The sequence below is a fragment of the Schistocerca nitens genome, chromosome 8, assembly GCF_023898315.1.
Source record: "Schistocerca nitens isolate TAMUIC-IGC-003100 chromosome 8, iqSchNite1.1, whole genome shotgun sequence".
NCBI classification, from domain to species: Eukaryota; Metazoa; Arthropoda; class Insecta; order Orthoptera; family Acrididae; genus Schistocerca; species Schistocerca nitens.
Genome location: NC_064621.1, coordinates 223,250,759 through 223,267,564, shown reverse-complemented (window position 1 = coordinate 223,267,564; position 16,806 = coordinate 223,250,759).

The window sequence follows — 16,806 nt, the reverse complement described above, 5'->3', positions numbered from 1 at the left end:
CGTAGCACCTAAGCGCTGGAGCACAATAGAGTCGCGACCGGCGGTTTTGTAGCCGAACGAGGATTATACTTCGGAAACTACGGAACTCTTGAACGCAGATGAGAGGAACGAAGAAGTGGCACCTCGGAAACCAAGCAGGCTAGGTTATTTCATAGGATTTTTACTCAGAAGCGTACCATTGTACGAGTATTGGTTTTTCCTCGCAAACTTTCCGCGCTGGACGACAAATGACTAAACCATGGTTGGTCCGCGTTCGGAAGAATCTGTAGAGATGGAGAATATTCCGTAGTTTCGGGAATATGATTCGGTTTCGGAATTACGATGGTGGGAAGCCGAGCCTTGCTGGGAGGCCAGCGGTGGAGAGAAGAGTCTTCTGTTGTGAGCGTCCGTGTGTGAAGGTACAGACGGACTCGCTGTCTTTGCTCTCAGGAGAGTACAGTTAGAACAGTTAGGCACTATACTGTTGTGAACCTATACAATTCTGGACGTCACCTCTGGGTTGGAAGTCGTCGTTGAGTACGCAGCGTTCAGTAATTCAGAGCACTTCCTCTGCCTATAGTTACGTTGAGACGTTATCTGAACTCCGTCCTTGTGGATGGGAGTTCGCGCTTCTCGTCTGTAGGACACAGAGAGGAGAAGACAGTATTAGAGTATATTAGTCAGAGGACCGCCTTCTGCCGTCCTAGTTTTTGTGGCTGGAGTTCTTCCATCGACCCAGACGTGTACAAGAACCAGCACGCCGACGCACCAGACGCAGTACATACGGTGATGTCGCAAACTGCTTCGGCTTATCTGGGCTATAAAAGCTAAACAGCTGTGATAACGTTAGTTTACTTCCACTGAGGTTCCATACCACCGTAGATCATCTTTGAAAGTCAACTGTGGTACTGAAAAGGACCAAGATAATGTTTCTGCTGCATAGCTGGAATAGCGCCACCATGGATACGCAGAACAGTGGCTGCCAACAAGGAGAGACTGCAAGTGGAACAGGACAGTGCCCATCCACTGCATGCACATAATCCACCACAGCAAGAGCTTCCTGAGAACATCCGAGAAGCTCACCATTTCACCAGAGAAGGCAAGGCTGGAGTTATGGAAGAAGTCGACGCCTCACATGCAGACGCCAGAAGCTGAAGAATTACCACCTGGTGTGGAAATCTTTAAACAGATTACGATCAGGAGTTGGACGATCCAGAGACAACCTGAAGAGATGGGGCTTCATAACAGAAGATACGTCCTGCGATTGTGGACAAAAACAAACCACAAGCCACATGCTCCAGTGCCTTTTGTGCCCTACATCCTGCACGAAGATTGATCTCCTGCAAGCCACTCCAAGCGCCTTAGAGGTTGCAAAGTACTGGGCACATGTAATATAAATACAACGTTTGTGTATATATTTATTGATGTATATGGCAACTGTAAATTTGTATGCTTCTGATTCGAGAATAAATAAAAAAATCTTTGAAAGTAGTGTCTTCTGGTGTTTGGTACGTAGATAATGTCAGTCATTTCGCGTTGATATTAGACCGCACAGTCATAATAAGGGGCAGAGTTGGGCAGTTGATTAGTAATTTTACTTAGGAAATCTAAACTTTGTAATATAGAGGTTTTTTAATGTACAATAAATATATAAGCAGGAACAACGTTTATCATTTATTAGGATTAGTTTCCTTCATTATTCACTTATGTTTATATTGTAATTTATAGAATTAAGAGACCCTAAGATCTGCTTCAGGTGCTAGTCACAGCCCGTATCTCGTGGGCCCGCATCTCGTGGTCGTGCGGTAGCGTTCTCGCTTCCCACGCCCGGGTTCCCGGGTTCGATTCCCGGCGGGGTCAGGGATTTTCTCTGCCTCGTGATGGCTGGGTGTTGTGTGCTGTCCTTAGGTTAGTTAGGTTTAAGTAGTTCTAAGTTCTAGGGGACTTATGACCACAGCAGTTGAGTCCCATAGTGCTCAGAGCCATTTGAACCATTTTTGCTAGTCACACAGGGCCAAATCATCATTTTAGCGTTTATTATTCTCAGTTGCGCACATTCATGTTACACCCGCTGGAAGTAGCATCTTGGACAGTGTCACAAGTGTGCAGAGAATATTACATTTCAGGTGTTACGTCTCACCAATGACAACGCAGTGGCCGACGGCCATTTAACGATCGAGAGCAGCGCCGTTAGCGTAGAGTTGTCAGTGTTAACAGAAAAGAAACACTGAAATAAGCGCAGATGTCAATGTGGGATATACCACGAACGAATCCATCAGGATCATGCAGTCAAATTTAGCGTTAATGGGCTGAGGCAAAAGACGACCAATGCGAGTGCATTTACTAACAGCAAGACGTCACCTACAGCGCCTCTCCTGAGATCGTTACCATATCGGTTGGACCCCAGACGACTGGAAATCCATGGTCTGGCCAGATGAGTCCCGATTTTCAAGTGGTAAAAGCTGATGCTAGGGTTCGAGTGTGACGCAGACCCCACACAGCCACGGACCCGGGTTGTCAATAAGGCAGTGTGCAAGCTGGTGGTTGCTCTTTAATGATGTGGGCTCTGTTTACAAGGCTTGGACTGGGTTCTCTGGTCCAACTGAACCGACCACTGACTGGAAATGGATACGTTTGGCTACTTGGAGTCCATTTGCACACATTCATAGACTTCATATTCCCAAACAACAATTGAAATTTTATGGATGACAACGCGCCGTGTCACCGGGGAACAATGGTTCGCGATTGGTTTGAAAAACATCCTGCATAATTCGAGCGAATCGTTTGGCCACCTGCATCACCCAAAATGAATCTCATCGAACATTTATGGGACGTAATCGAGAGGTCAGTTTGTGCACAAACGTGGTCGATTGCCGTGCGGAGGACGTGGGATCGATTCCCGGTACTGAAGGGATATTTCCTTGGTGGAAGTACCGGGAATGGGGTGCACTCAGCCCTTGTGAGGTCAATTGAGGTTCCAGGTCACGAAAACCGACAACTGCCGGCAGAGAGGTGTGCTGAGCACACGCCCCTTCATACCGCATCCAATGACGTTACTGGCGGAGGATGACACGGCGGTCGGTCGGTACCGATGGGCCGCCAGGGTTGTGGACAGAGTTTATGTTTACCGTCTGTATATACAAGGCCTTTCGAGTAGACGACAATTCTTGGGAATTGTTGAGATCCATGAGTCAACTAACCATGACTAGTGTGTGTAACCCGCTCTATGCGGGGTAAAAGACGTATGCTAACAGAATTAAACTTAAAGAAGAATGCAATAATGCTAATATGAAAGATGACAGGTCTGAATGTTACCGATTATTCATTTAATATGTCATGCCTGCAACTATCTACAGAAGGAAAGAAAGAATAGTAGAAACAGATTAGGGAAACATCATTTAGCGTTCCTGAGAAACGTAGCACAGGCGAAGCAATACTGACCCTACGACGTATCTTAGAAGACAGGCTGGAGAAAGAAAAAGTACATTTATAGTGTTTTTAGTATCTGCAGCAGTTGTTTCTCAGATGGTACTTTAATTATGTGTATCACTTATATAAAAATAAATGCTGTCCGTTTTTCATATGCTCTTATCCACATGCTGAACATAATTACAGTGTGGCTATAATTAAACTTTGAAGCTTGAGCGAATGTAGACGGAAAACTTGTTTATCGTATGTGTTGAATCTTGCCTTAACGTCAAAATGTGGCGTCTAGGAACCCTGGCTTCTCGGATCGCTGGACAACATTCAAACAAATCGTATTACTGAGTTTTATTACGAAATGAACAATGACAATAATTAACTTTTACAATAACACAGAAGCGTCGCAAGCAAAGGGCAATATGTAAAAAATAAATCTCTACAGTATATACAATTCCTAATAAGAGGGGCGTTTGTAATGTCCATGCTAAGTCCAAGAGACGGCACCACCGGCGCGTATCGAGGTCATGTTTAGTTAGTAGCATCTTTGGAAAGAACGCACACCAAGTTTCAGCCATATTGGTCTATTTATTTGTGGTTGGCATTCATGTGAATCAAGGCAGTTACGTGATTGTCAAAAATTGGACGAAAAAGAATTTCGTGTGGTGATTAAACATTAATGTATGAAAGGCCTTAGGAGACTAAAGAGAAGCTTGATACAAATTACGGTGACTCTGATCTTCGATTAGAACAGTTTATAAGTGGTTTCAAAATTTTCGGAGTGGCCATATGGGCACAAGTGATACTGAACGTTCTGGACGCCCTGCGGAGGTTACGACTCCAGAAATCATTGATAAAATCCATGATATGGTGATGGAGATATAAGAGTTAAGGGGCGTGAGATTGCTAGTGCTGTGGGCACCTCGAATGAACGGGTGCATAATATTGTGCATAAATATTATGACATGACAAAACTATCCGCAAGATGGGTTCCGCGATTGCTCACGTTTGACCAAAAACGGATTCGTGTGAAGTGTTGCAAGGATGGTTTGTAGCTGTTCAGGAAGAATCCGCAGGGCTTTAGGCGTCTTTTCGTCACTGTGTATAAATGGATACATCACTATACTCCTGAGACCAAACAACAATCTAAACAATGGGTTACCAAGGGAGAATATACATGAAAAAGTGCGAAGACCATTCCTTCAGCCGGAAAAGTTAAGGGGACTGTCTTTTGGGATTCGCAAGGGATAATCCTCATCGACTATCTGGAAAAGGGTAAAACTATTACAGGTGCATATTTTTCATTGTCATTAGACCGTCTGAAAACCGAGCTGCAAGAAAAACGCCGGCGATTGGAGCGCAAAAAAGTCCTTTTCCATCACGACAATGCACCAGCACACGCCTCAGCAGTTGCGGTCGCAAAATTAATGAAAATAGGATTCCAACTCGTTTCACATCCCCCCTTTTCTCCAGACTTGGTTCCCTCTGACTACTATTTGTTCCCCAAATTGAAGAAATGGCTTGCGGGACAAAGATTTTATTCAAACGAGGAGACGATTGCAGCATCTAATAGCTGTTTTGCAGACTTGGACAATTCCTATTATTCGGAAGGGATCAACAAATTAGAACAGCGTTGGACGAAGTGTATAGTCTAAAAGGAGACTATGTCGGAAAATACAAAAGGTTTACCCCAAACACGTAAGTAGTTTTTATTTTTGCACGGACTTTTCAAACGCCCCTCGTACAGTTGACTCATCTATTCAGGTCGCTACTCGTGAAGCTCCAGTAGAACTCGGCCGCAGCCAGTTGCGCGCGGCGCTTATGCCGCCTCTGCTCTCTCGTTCCCGAGTGGCGTGCCGGTGTTGACTTCACGCCGTAACAGTATGGGTATCCAACTTTATAGGAATGATGTTCAGACGCCGCGCGGGATTAGCCGAGCGCTCGCCGGCACGGTAGCTCAGCGTGTTCGGTCAGAGGGTTAGCAGCCCTCTGTAATAAAAAAACTGAGTTAATCGATCAACAACGATCTTAAGCAGATGTCTTACGATGTCCGCCCCGAGCACATGCAACGAACGAAAGAGAACAAAATGAGAACAATAATACTAATAATAATAATAATAATAATAAAAACCGGTCTAAGGCGCTGCAGTCGTGGACTGTGCGGCTGGTCCCGACGGAGCTTCCCCCTCCCGTGGGCATGGGTGTGTGTGTTTGTCCTTAGGATAATTTAGGTTAAGTAGTGTGTAAGCTTAGGGACTGATGACCTTAGTAGTTAAGTCCCATAAGATTTCACACACATTCAAACATTTTTTTTGATGTTCAGACTGTGCGCTGCAGGATTTGCGTTGTTAGTAGTGTTAATGTCATGGATGGTTGAAATAAGAAACATCAGTGTGCATTATAGTTGAAGACGGTCAACATGGGCCTGGACACGGTGAGTAGTGTTACTCGTAAAGCTGTTTTATGTAAACCACAGCAGTAGTGCAGCTGCTCTTCGCATTAAAGGAATACAGAGAGGTCGTCTTTCCGTACCGGGGTTGAGGAACAGGATTCGGACGTTCGAATTATCTGGGAATTTGGGAATTTTTTACTCAAGCGCAGTTGCACTACAAATTGCTGTTGAAGTTATTGTTGCCACAGCTGAGAATGCTGTATACGATGTGCAGTCTTCAAGCAGTGCACAAGCTGTGGCACGATAGCTAACATTCCATGGTCCACCGTTCGAAAAGCCCTGCTAACAACAGCGCGGTTCCGGGCTGTCGTGAATGCAGGTGGTTGTCACAATGAGCAACGTTTGTAACCCGGAACGTAAACGTGGTACGTGATTAACGAATGTTACCCTCTCATGTGGAAATTAAAATGTGTTTCTTTCAATGGTTTTTTCGTTATTTCTCTTCCGCATGTCATTCCAAAAGTTTCCACAAAGTTTCATTGTCCGACGACCACTCTCAAGCATCGAAGATTTATTTATAACCATCCCGTACATTTATAGCTTCTATAAATGTAGAGACAGAGTTTGATAATATTGTCACAGAAGAAGCCAAGTAGCACAGTGGTGTAGTGATTATGATACTAAACTACTGCCTGGATCGTCGTGAGTTCAAAACTCATCTGGACTGTACAATTTTAATTTCTAATTCGGTTCGAGTACATTATAGAAGTATCCACAAATATCAAGACTCATTGTACTGGAATACTATATATACCGGGTTGTTCATTGATCGTGACTGGGCCAAATATCTCACGAAATAAGCGTCAAACGAAAAAACTACAAAGAACGAAAATTGTCTAGCTTGAAGGGGGAAACCAGATGGCGCTATGGTTGGCCAGCTAGATGGCGCTGCCGTAGGTCAAACGGATACCAACTCCGTTTTTTTAAATAGGAACCCCCATTTTTTATTACATATTCGAGTAGTACGTAAAGAAATATGAATGTTTTAGTTGGACCAGTTTTTTTCGCTTTGTGCTGTAATAGTCACAAACATCTGGCTCACAATTTTGGACGAACAGTTGGTAACAGGTAGGTTTTTTAAATTAAAATTCAGAACGTAGGTACGACTGAACATTTTATTTTCGGTTGTTCCAATGTGATACATGTACCTTTGTGAACTTATCATTTCTGAGAACGCATGCTGTTACAGCGTGATTACTTGTAAATACCACAATAATGCAAGAAATGTTCAAAATGGTGTGCGTTAACCTCAATGCATTTGGCAATACGTGTAACGACATTCCTCTGAACAGCGAGTATTTCGCCTTACGTAATGTTCGCACATGCACTGACAATGCGCTAATGCATGTTGTTAGGCGTTGTCGGTGGATCACGATAGCAAATATCCTTCAACTTTCCCCACAGAAAGCAATCCGGGGACGTCAGATCCGGTGAACGTGCGGGCTACGGTATGCTGCTTCGACGACCAATCCACTTGTCATGAAATACGCTATTCAATACAGCTTCAACCGCACGCGAGCTATGTGCCGGACATCCATCATGTTTGAAGTACATCGCCATTCTGTCATGCAGTGAAACATCTTGTAGTAACATCGGTAGAACATTGCGTAGGAAATCAGCACACATTGCACTATTTAAATTGCCATCGATAGGAGAAATGGGGGCAATTATCCTTCCTCCCACAATGCCTCACCATTAACACGCCAAGGTCGCTGATGTTCCACTTGTCGCAGCCATCGTGGATTTTCCGTTGCCAAATAGTGCATATTAAGCCGGTTTACGTTACCGCTGTTGGTGAATGACACTTCGTCGCTAAATAGAACGCGTGAAAAAAAACTGTCATCGTCCCGTAATTTCTCTTGTGCCCAGTGGCAGAACTGTATAAGACGTTCAAAGTAGTCGCCATGCAATTCCTGGTGCATAGAAATGTGGTACGGGTGCAAAAATGAGATTCCCGATTCTTGCGCAATTTGTCTGCTACTGATGTGCGGATTAGCCGCGACAGTAGCTAAAACACCTACTTCGGTATCATCATTTGTTGCAGGTCGTGGTTGACGTTTCACATGTGACTGAACACTTCGTGTTTCCTTAAATAACGTAACTATCCGGCGAACGGTCCGGACACTTGGATGATGTCGTCCATGATACCGAGCAGCATACATAGCACACGCCCGTTGGGCGTTTTGATCACAATAGCCATACATCAACACGATATCGACCTTTTCCGCAATTGGTAAATGGTCCATTTTAACACGGGTAATGTATCACGAAGCAAATGCCGTCCGCACTGGCGGAATGTTACGTGATATCACCTACTTATACGTTTGTGACTATTACAGCGCCTTCTATCACAAAGCGAAAGAAGTGGTCCAATTAAAACATTCATATTTCTTTGCGTACTACACGAATATGTAATAAAAAATGGGGGGTTCCTATTTAAAACCAGTTGATATCCGTTTGACCTATGGCAGCGCCATCTACCGGGCCAACGACAGCGCCATCTGGTTTCCCCCTTCAAGCTAGACGAGTTTCGTTCTTTGTAGTTTTTTTCGTTTGATGCTTATTTCGTGAGATATTTGGTCCGGTCACTATCAATGGACCACCCTGTATACTGTAAGTGTTCTGGCCGCAGGCAGTTCGCTCCGCGCTCTTGTAGGTGCAAGTGCTTAATAAACCTTCGTTGACGGCCGGGGTGGCCAAGCGGTTAAAGGCGCTACAGTCTGGAACCGCGCGACCGCAGGTTCGAATCCTGCCTCGGGCATGGATGTGTGTGATGTCCTTAGGTTAGTTAGGTTTAAGTAGTTCTAAGTTCTAGGGGACTGATGACCTCAGATGTTAAGTCCCATAGTGCTCAGAGCCATTTGAAACCTTCGTTAAGTGAAGTTAGTGTTCGTCCTTCATCTGATTATACCTTCTTCTACGTGACAATATATATTGGAATACGTACAACTTCTTGAGATTCTTAAGTTAAATGTGGACGACGAACAGTAGAAGCAGGAGGAGAACAGAAGCTTTTTGAATGTGATGCTACAGAACCTTTTTTATTATTATGTGGGTCGATAATGTAAGCTGACAAGTGCGAGAATTATCGCACAGTCAGCTTAACAGCTCATGCATCGAAGCTGCTTACAAGAATAATATACAGAAGAATGGAAAAGAAAATTGAGAATGCGCTAGGTGACGATCAGTTTGGCTTTAGGTAAAGTAAAGGGACGAGAGAGGCAATTCTGATGTTACGGCTAATAATGGAAGCAAGGCTAAAGAAAAATCAAGACACTTTCATAGGATTTGTCGACCTGGAAAAGGCGTTCGACAATATAAAATGGTGCAAGCTGTTCGAGATTCTGAAAAAAGTAGGGGTAAGCTATAGGGAGAGACGGGTCATATACAATATGTACAACAACCAAGAGAGAATAATAAGAGTGGACGATCAAGAACGAAGTGCTCGTATTAAGAAGGGTGTAAGACAAGGCTGTAGCCTTTCGCCCCTACTCTTCAATCTGTACATCGAGGAAGCAATGATGGAAATAAAAGAAAGGTTCAGGAGTGGAATTAAAATAAAAGGTGAAAGGATATCAATGATACCGTTCGCTGATGACATTGCTATCCTGAGTGAAAGTGAAGAAGAATTAAATGATCTGCTGAACGGAATGAACAGTCTAATGAGAACACAGTATGGTTTGAGAGTAAATCGGAGAAAGACGAAGGTAATGAGAAGTAGTAGAAATGAGAACAGCGAGAAACTTATCAGGATTGATGGTCACGAAGTCAATGAAGTTAAGGAATTCTGCTACCTAGGCAGTAAAATAACCAATGACGGACGGAGCAAGGAGGGCATCAAAAGCAGACTCGCTATGGCAAAAAAGGCATTTCTGGCCAAGAGAAGTCTACTAATGTCAAATACCGGCCTTAATTTGAGGAAGAAATTTCTGAGGATGTACGTCTGGAGTACAGCATTGTATGGTAGTGAAACATGGACTGTGGGAAAACCGGAACAGAAGAGAATCGAAGCATTTGAGATGTGGTGCTACAGACGAATGTTGAAAATTAGGTGGACTGATAAGGTAAGGAATGAGGAGGTTCTACGCAGAATCGGAGAGGAAAGGAATATGTGGAAAACACTGATAAGGAGAAGGGACAGGATGATAGGACATCTGCTAAGATTTGAAGGAATGACTTCCATGGTACTAGAGGGAGCTGTAGAGGAAGACAGAGATTGGAATACGTCAAGCAAATAATTGAGGACGTAGGTTGCAAGTGCTACTCTGAGATGAAGAGGTTAACAAAGGAAAGGAATTCGTGGCGGGCCGCATCAAACCAGTCAGTAGACTGATGACAAAAAAAAGATAATGTAACTGAATCGAACTGGAAACAATAAACAATAACAAATATCTACATCTATGTATACATACGTAGTCAGGAAGCCACCTTATGGTGTGTGGCAGATGGTTACTTTGTACATTAGGATAATTTACCCCCTTTCCTGTTCCAGTAGCGTCTGGTTCGCCGGAGAAACGACTGCTCGTGAACCACTGTGTGCCCTCGAATCTCTCATATTTTTACTTCACGACCTTTTCACGAGATATACGTGGAAGGAAGCATTACACTGGTTGACTCTTCTAGGAACGTACGTTCTCGGAACTTTATCGGTAGAGCGTAACGTGATGCAGAAAGCCTCTCTTGCAACGTGTGCCACTGGAGTTGGTCGAGCATCTCCGTGACGCTTTCACGCTTACTAAATGAATCTATAACGAAATGCGCTGCTCTTCTCTGGATCTTCTCTATAGTCTTTATAAAGCCCTCGATAGGACACACACTGAGACACAAGGGAATAATTAACTGGGTAAGAAACGTACAAGGTTAACGTTGTAGAGAGCAAGCAATGCTTGAATGTGTTGATTAGGTTCAAATGGATGCAGACTCCAGGAGTTATGCAGGTTTGTAAAGACGTCCACAAGAGAGAGCAGCGTGCAGATTTGATCAAACTATTTTGAACGTGAGGATTTGGGCCTCCCTCTATTAGTAGGTCTTTGTTGACTGCGCAGAAAACCATTCAATGGCCTGCTACCCTCCCCCGCATCTCTCAAGAAATTTACTGTGTGAGGCGGCTGTGTGCTAAGACACTGGACCCGCATTCGGCAGTCGGCGGCTGGAGTCCTTACAGATTCTGGTTTTTGCGTGGTTTACTTAAACCGCCGAAGGCAATTGCCGGGATGGTTCCTTTGAAGTTAACTCAATTCAATTCCTTCCTCCATTCCAGTCTGTACTCCGACCCTAGTGACCTTACGTTTGATGGAACGTTAAACCCTAATATTCCTTTTTTCTCGATAAATTTTTGGGGATAGTGTGAAACCGTGCAGACCAGCGGTAAACTGCTGTTGTCTTTGGGTCAATATGGCCTCGAAAAGTCTGTTCTTTCATAAATGCTTTATTTTTATACGCTAGCGCTCCAAATTCAACGACTTTGTTTATCAATAAACAACTAACTTAAGTCTCAAATGAAAAGAAAGTTTTTCTACACTTTGTTATACCTTAATTTTCTACACATGTTGAGACCTGAAAAGAATGAGATCAAATTACACTTGAAGCGAGTATTAGATTGTTAGTATCGGCTGGGGTGTATAGATCGTACGGTTAATCAACGAAGTCTGTAGAATCCAGAAACAGGTAGTGCTGTCGTTTATTCCATAATGTCAACGAAACGAATCATTTGCAACTCACGTGTGTTAGGCTTCGCTGCCAAGTCTGATCGAAGGGCACGAAAAGCAAATGACATGTTAGGACCTGTGCCGGCCGCTGTGGACGAGCGGCTCTAGGCGCTTTAGTCCGGAACCGCACTGCTGCTACGCTCGCAGGTACGAATCCTGCCCCGGGCAATGACGTGTGTGATGTCCTTAGGTTAGTTAGGTTTAAGAAGTTCTAAATTTAGGGGACTGATGACCTCAGATGTTAAGTTCCATAGTGCTTAGAGCCATTTGATTTTTTACTAGCACCTGTAACAGTGTTTCGGAAACTATACTCTCACGTGACAAAAGTCATGAGATACCTCCTAACGTGGTGTCGGACGTCCTTTTGCCCCGCCTAGTGTAGCAATTCGACGAGGCATGGACTCCACAAGTCGCTCGAGATCGCCAGCAGGAATATTGAGCCATGCTGCCTCTGTACTAGTGCACAATTGCAGAAGTATTGCACGTGCAGTACTTTGTGCACGAATTGACCTCACGATTATGTCCCATAAATGTTCGATAGGACTCATGGCGGGCGATCTGGGTGGCCAAATCATTCACACGAATTGTCCAGAATGTTCTTCAATGAATCGCGTAAAATTGGGGCCTGGTAACGTGGCGCATTGACCATAAAACTTCCATCGTTGTAATCCATTAATGGCTGCAAATGGTCTCCAAGTAGCCTAACATAACCATTTCCAGTCAATGATTGGGTCAGTAGGGCCAGAGCTCATGCTCATTCCATGTAAAGACAGCACACAACATTACTAGGCACCACTAGCTTCCACAGTGCTTTATTGACAACTTGGGTCCATGGCTTCGTGGGATATGCGCCACACTTGAACCCTACTATCAGCTCTTAACAACTGAAATTGGAACTCATCCGACCAGAACACGGTTCTCCAGTCGTCTAGGATCCAACGGACATGAGCCCAGGAAAGATGCTGCAGGCGATGTCGTGCACTTAGCAAAGGCAATCTTCTGCAATAGCCCATCAACGGCAAATTTCGTAGTACTTTCCTAACGGATACGTTCATCGTACGTGCCACATTGATTTCTGCGGTAATTTCACACAGTGTTGGTTGCCTGTTAGCACAGACACCTCTACACAAACGCCGCTGCTCTCGGTCGTAAAATGAATGCCGTCGGCCACTGGGTTGTCCTTGTGAGAGAATGTCTGAAATTTGTTATTTTCGGCACACTCTTGACACTGCGGAACTCAGAATATTGAATTCCCTACCGATTTTCGAAATGGGATGTACCACGCGTCTAGCTGTAACTACCATTTCGCGTTAAAAGCCGGTTAATTCCCGTGGTGTGGCCGTAATCAGGTTGGAAACCTTTTCAAATGAATCACCTGAGAACCAATGACAGCCCGTCAATGCATTGCCCTTTTATACCTTGTTTACGCGATACAACCACTATCTGTACACTACTGGCCATTAAAATTGCTACACCAAGAATAAATGCAGATGACAAATGGGTATTCATTGGACAAATATATTATACTAGAACTGACATGTGATTGCATTTTCACGCAATTTGGGTGCATAGATCCTGACAAATCAGTACCCAGAACTACCACCTCTGGCCGTAATAACAGCCTTGATACGCCTGGGCATTGAGTCAAACACAGCTTGCATGGCGTGTACAGGTACAGCTGCCCATGCAGCTTCAACATGATACCACAAGAGTAGTGACTGGCGTATTGTGACGAGCCAGTTGCTCGGCCACCATTGACCACACGTTTTGAATTGGTGAGAGATCTGGAGAATGTGCTTGCCAGGGCAACAGTCGAACATTTTCTGTATCCAGAAAGGCCCGTACAGTACCTGCAACACGCGGTCGTGCATTATCCTGCTGAAATGTAGGATTTCGCAGGGATCGAATGAAGAGTAGAGCCACGGGTCGTAACATATCTGAAATGTAACGTCCACTGTTCAAAGTGCCGTCAATGCGAACAAGAGGTGACCGAGACGAGTAACCAATGGCACCCAATACCATCACGCTGGGTGATACGTCAGTGTGGCGATGACGAATCCACGCTTCCAATGTGCGTTCACAGCGATGTCTCCAAACACGGATGCGACTATCATGATGCTGTAAACAGAACCTGGATTCATCCGAAAAAACGACGTTTTGCCATTCGTGCACCCAGGTTCGTCGTTGAGTACACCATCGCAGGCGCTCCAGTCTGTGATGCAGCGTCAAGGGAAACCGCAGCCACGGTCTCCGAGCTGATAGTCCATGCTGCTGCAAACGACGTCGAACTGTTCGTGCAGATGGTTGTCGTCTTGTAAACGTCCCCATCTGTTGACTCAGGGATCGAGACGTGGCTGCACGATCCGTTACAGTCATGAGGATAAGATGCCTGTCATCTCGACTGCTAGTGATACGAGGCCGTTGCGATCGAGCACGGCGTTCCGTATTACCCTCCTGAACCCACCGATTCGATATTCTGCTAACAGTCATTGGATCTCGACCAACGCGAGCAGCAATGTCGCGATAGGATAAACCGCAGTCGCCATAGGCTACAATCCGACCTTTATCAAAGTCGGAAACGTGATGGTACGCATTTCTCCTCCTTACACCAGGCATCACAACAACGCCGGGATGGTTCCTCTGAAAGGGCACGACCGACTTCCTTCCCCGTCCTTCCCTAATCCGATGAGACTGATGACCTCGCTGTTTGGTCTCTTCCCCAAAACCAGCCAGCCAACAACAACGTTTCACCAGGCAACGTCGGTCAACTGCTGTTTGTGCATGAGAAATCGGTTGGAAACTTTCCTCATGTCAGCACGTTGTAGGTGTCGCCACCGGCGCCAATCTTGTGTGAATGCTCTGAAAAGCGAATCATTTGCATATCACACCATCTTCTTCCTGTCGGTTAAATTTGGCGTCTGTAGCACGTCATCTTCGTGGTGTAGCAATTTTAGTGGCCAGTAGTGTATATGCGCACATCGTTGTCACTTCGGCGTAGTTTTTTAAGGAAAGGAGCAGGGTTAAGGACGCGTCGCTCCACCAGAGGGTTGAGGCTGTCTCGCTCAGCCTCGGTGCCCGTCTCGGGTGCCGTGCGGTCTGGCGGCCCGTGTCTCGGGTCGATGCCGGCTGTGGGCTGGCTGGTGAGTGGCGAGCGGCGGCAGTCGTTCCCGCGGCGCAAGACGCCGACCCGCCTCCAACGTCAGCTCGGCTATTGATCGCGCGGGCGCCACCGCCTCGGCTGCGCGTCTTTTGCCGCCTGGGCGACACTTTCTGCATCGGAGGCAAGCGAATGCGGGATATTACCGATCGTGGCTACAAGAGCCGACGCTGGCGGCAATCTGACCGAGTCCCTCACGCTGAAGTATTGGCGTTCTCGTCGTAATAAATACTGGTGATTCATTCTGAAATAAATATGCAACCAGTTTTTGGGTTTTTTATACGACTTGTTGCAAAATTAGTATGTTTTCGAGCCACTGCAGGCTCATCATCGAATCGAGGTGTTACAGGAACATACAATGAAGAGCCAAAGAAAGTGGTACACCTGCCTAATATCGCGTAGGGCCCCTTCAAGCACGCAGAAGTGCCACAACACGACGTGGCATTGACTCGACTAATGTCTGAAGTAGTGCTGGAGGGAACTGACGCCATTAATCCTGCAGGGCTGTCCACAGATCCGTAAGACTTCCAGGAGGTAATAGAACCCAGTACGTTGTCCTCGATGGTGAGTGTTCATCGGAGGTGAGGGTATCATCTCGAGTGCCCCAGGGAAGTGTGGTAGGTCCGCTGTTGTTTTCTATCTACATAAATGATCTTTTGGATAGGGTGGATAGCAATGTGCGGCTGTTTGCTGATGATGCTGTGGTGTACGGGAAGGTGTCGTCGTTGGGTGACTGTAGGAGGATACAAGATGACTTGGACAGGATTTGTGATTGGTGTAAAGAATGGCAGCTAACTCTAAATATACATACATGTAAATTAATGCGTATGAATAGGAAAAAGAATCCCGCAATGTTTGAATACTCTATTAGTAGTGTAGCGCTTGACACAGTCACGTCGATTAAATATTTGGGCGTAACATTGCATAGCGACATGAAGTGGGACAAGCATGTAATGGCAGTTGTGGGGAAGGCGGATAGTCGTCTTCGGTTCATTGGTAGAATTTTGGGAAGATGTGGTTCATCTGTAAAGGAGACCGCTTATAAAACACTAATACGACCTATTCTTGAGTACTGCTCGAGCGTTTGGGATCCCTATCATGTCGGATTGAGGGAGGACATAGAAGCAACTCAGAGGCGGGCTGCTAAAATTCTTACTGGTAGGTTTGATCATTACGAAAATGCTTCAGGAACTCGGGTGGGAGTCTCTGGAGGATGGGAGGCGTTCTTTTCGTGAATCGCTACTGAGGACATTTAGAGAGCCAGCATTTGAGGCTGACTGCATTGCGGAGTATGTATGTAGATGTAGATGTGGAGATGTCTTCTGAACAGCACGTTGCAATGCATCGCAGATATGCTGAATAATGTTAGTGTCTGGGGAGTTTGGTGGCCAGCGGAAGCGTTTAACATCAGAAGAGTGTTACTGAGGCCACTCTGTAGCAATTCTGGACTTGTGGAGTGTCGTATTGTCCTGCTGGAATTGTCAAAGTCCGTCGGAATGCACAATGGACATGAATGGATGCAGGTGATCAGACAGGCTACTTACGTACGTGCCACCTGTCAGAGTCGTATCTAGACGTTCAGAGTTCCCGTATCATTCAACTGCACACGCCTGACACCATTACAGAGCCTCCACCAGCTTCAACAGTCCCCTGCTGACATGCAGGGTGCATGGATTCACGAGGTTGTCTCCATACCCGAACATGTCGATCCGCTCGATACAATTTGAAACGAGACTCGTGCGACCAAGCAACATGTTCCCAGTAATCAACAGTCCAATGTCAGTGTTGACGGGCCCTGGTGAGGCGGAAAGCTTTGTGTCGTGCAGTCATCAAGGGTATACGAGTGGGCCTTAGACTCCGATGATGTTTCGTTGAATGGTTCGCACGCTGACACTTCTTGATGGCCGAGCATTGAAATCCGCAGCAATTTGCGGTTGCACTTCCGTCGCGTTGAACGATTCTCTTCAGTCGTCCCGTTCTTGCAAGATGTTTTTCCGGAAGCAGCGATGTTGGAGACTTGATGTTTTACAGGATTGCTGATATTCACGGTACACTCGTGAAATGGTCGTACGGAAAAATTCCCACTTCAT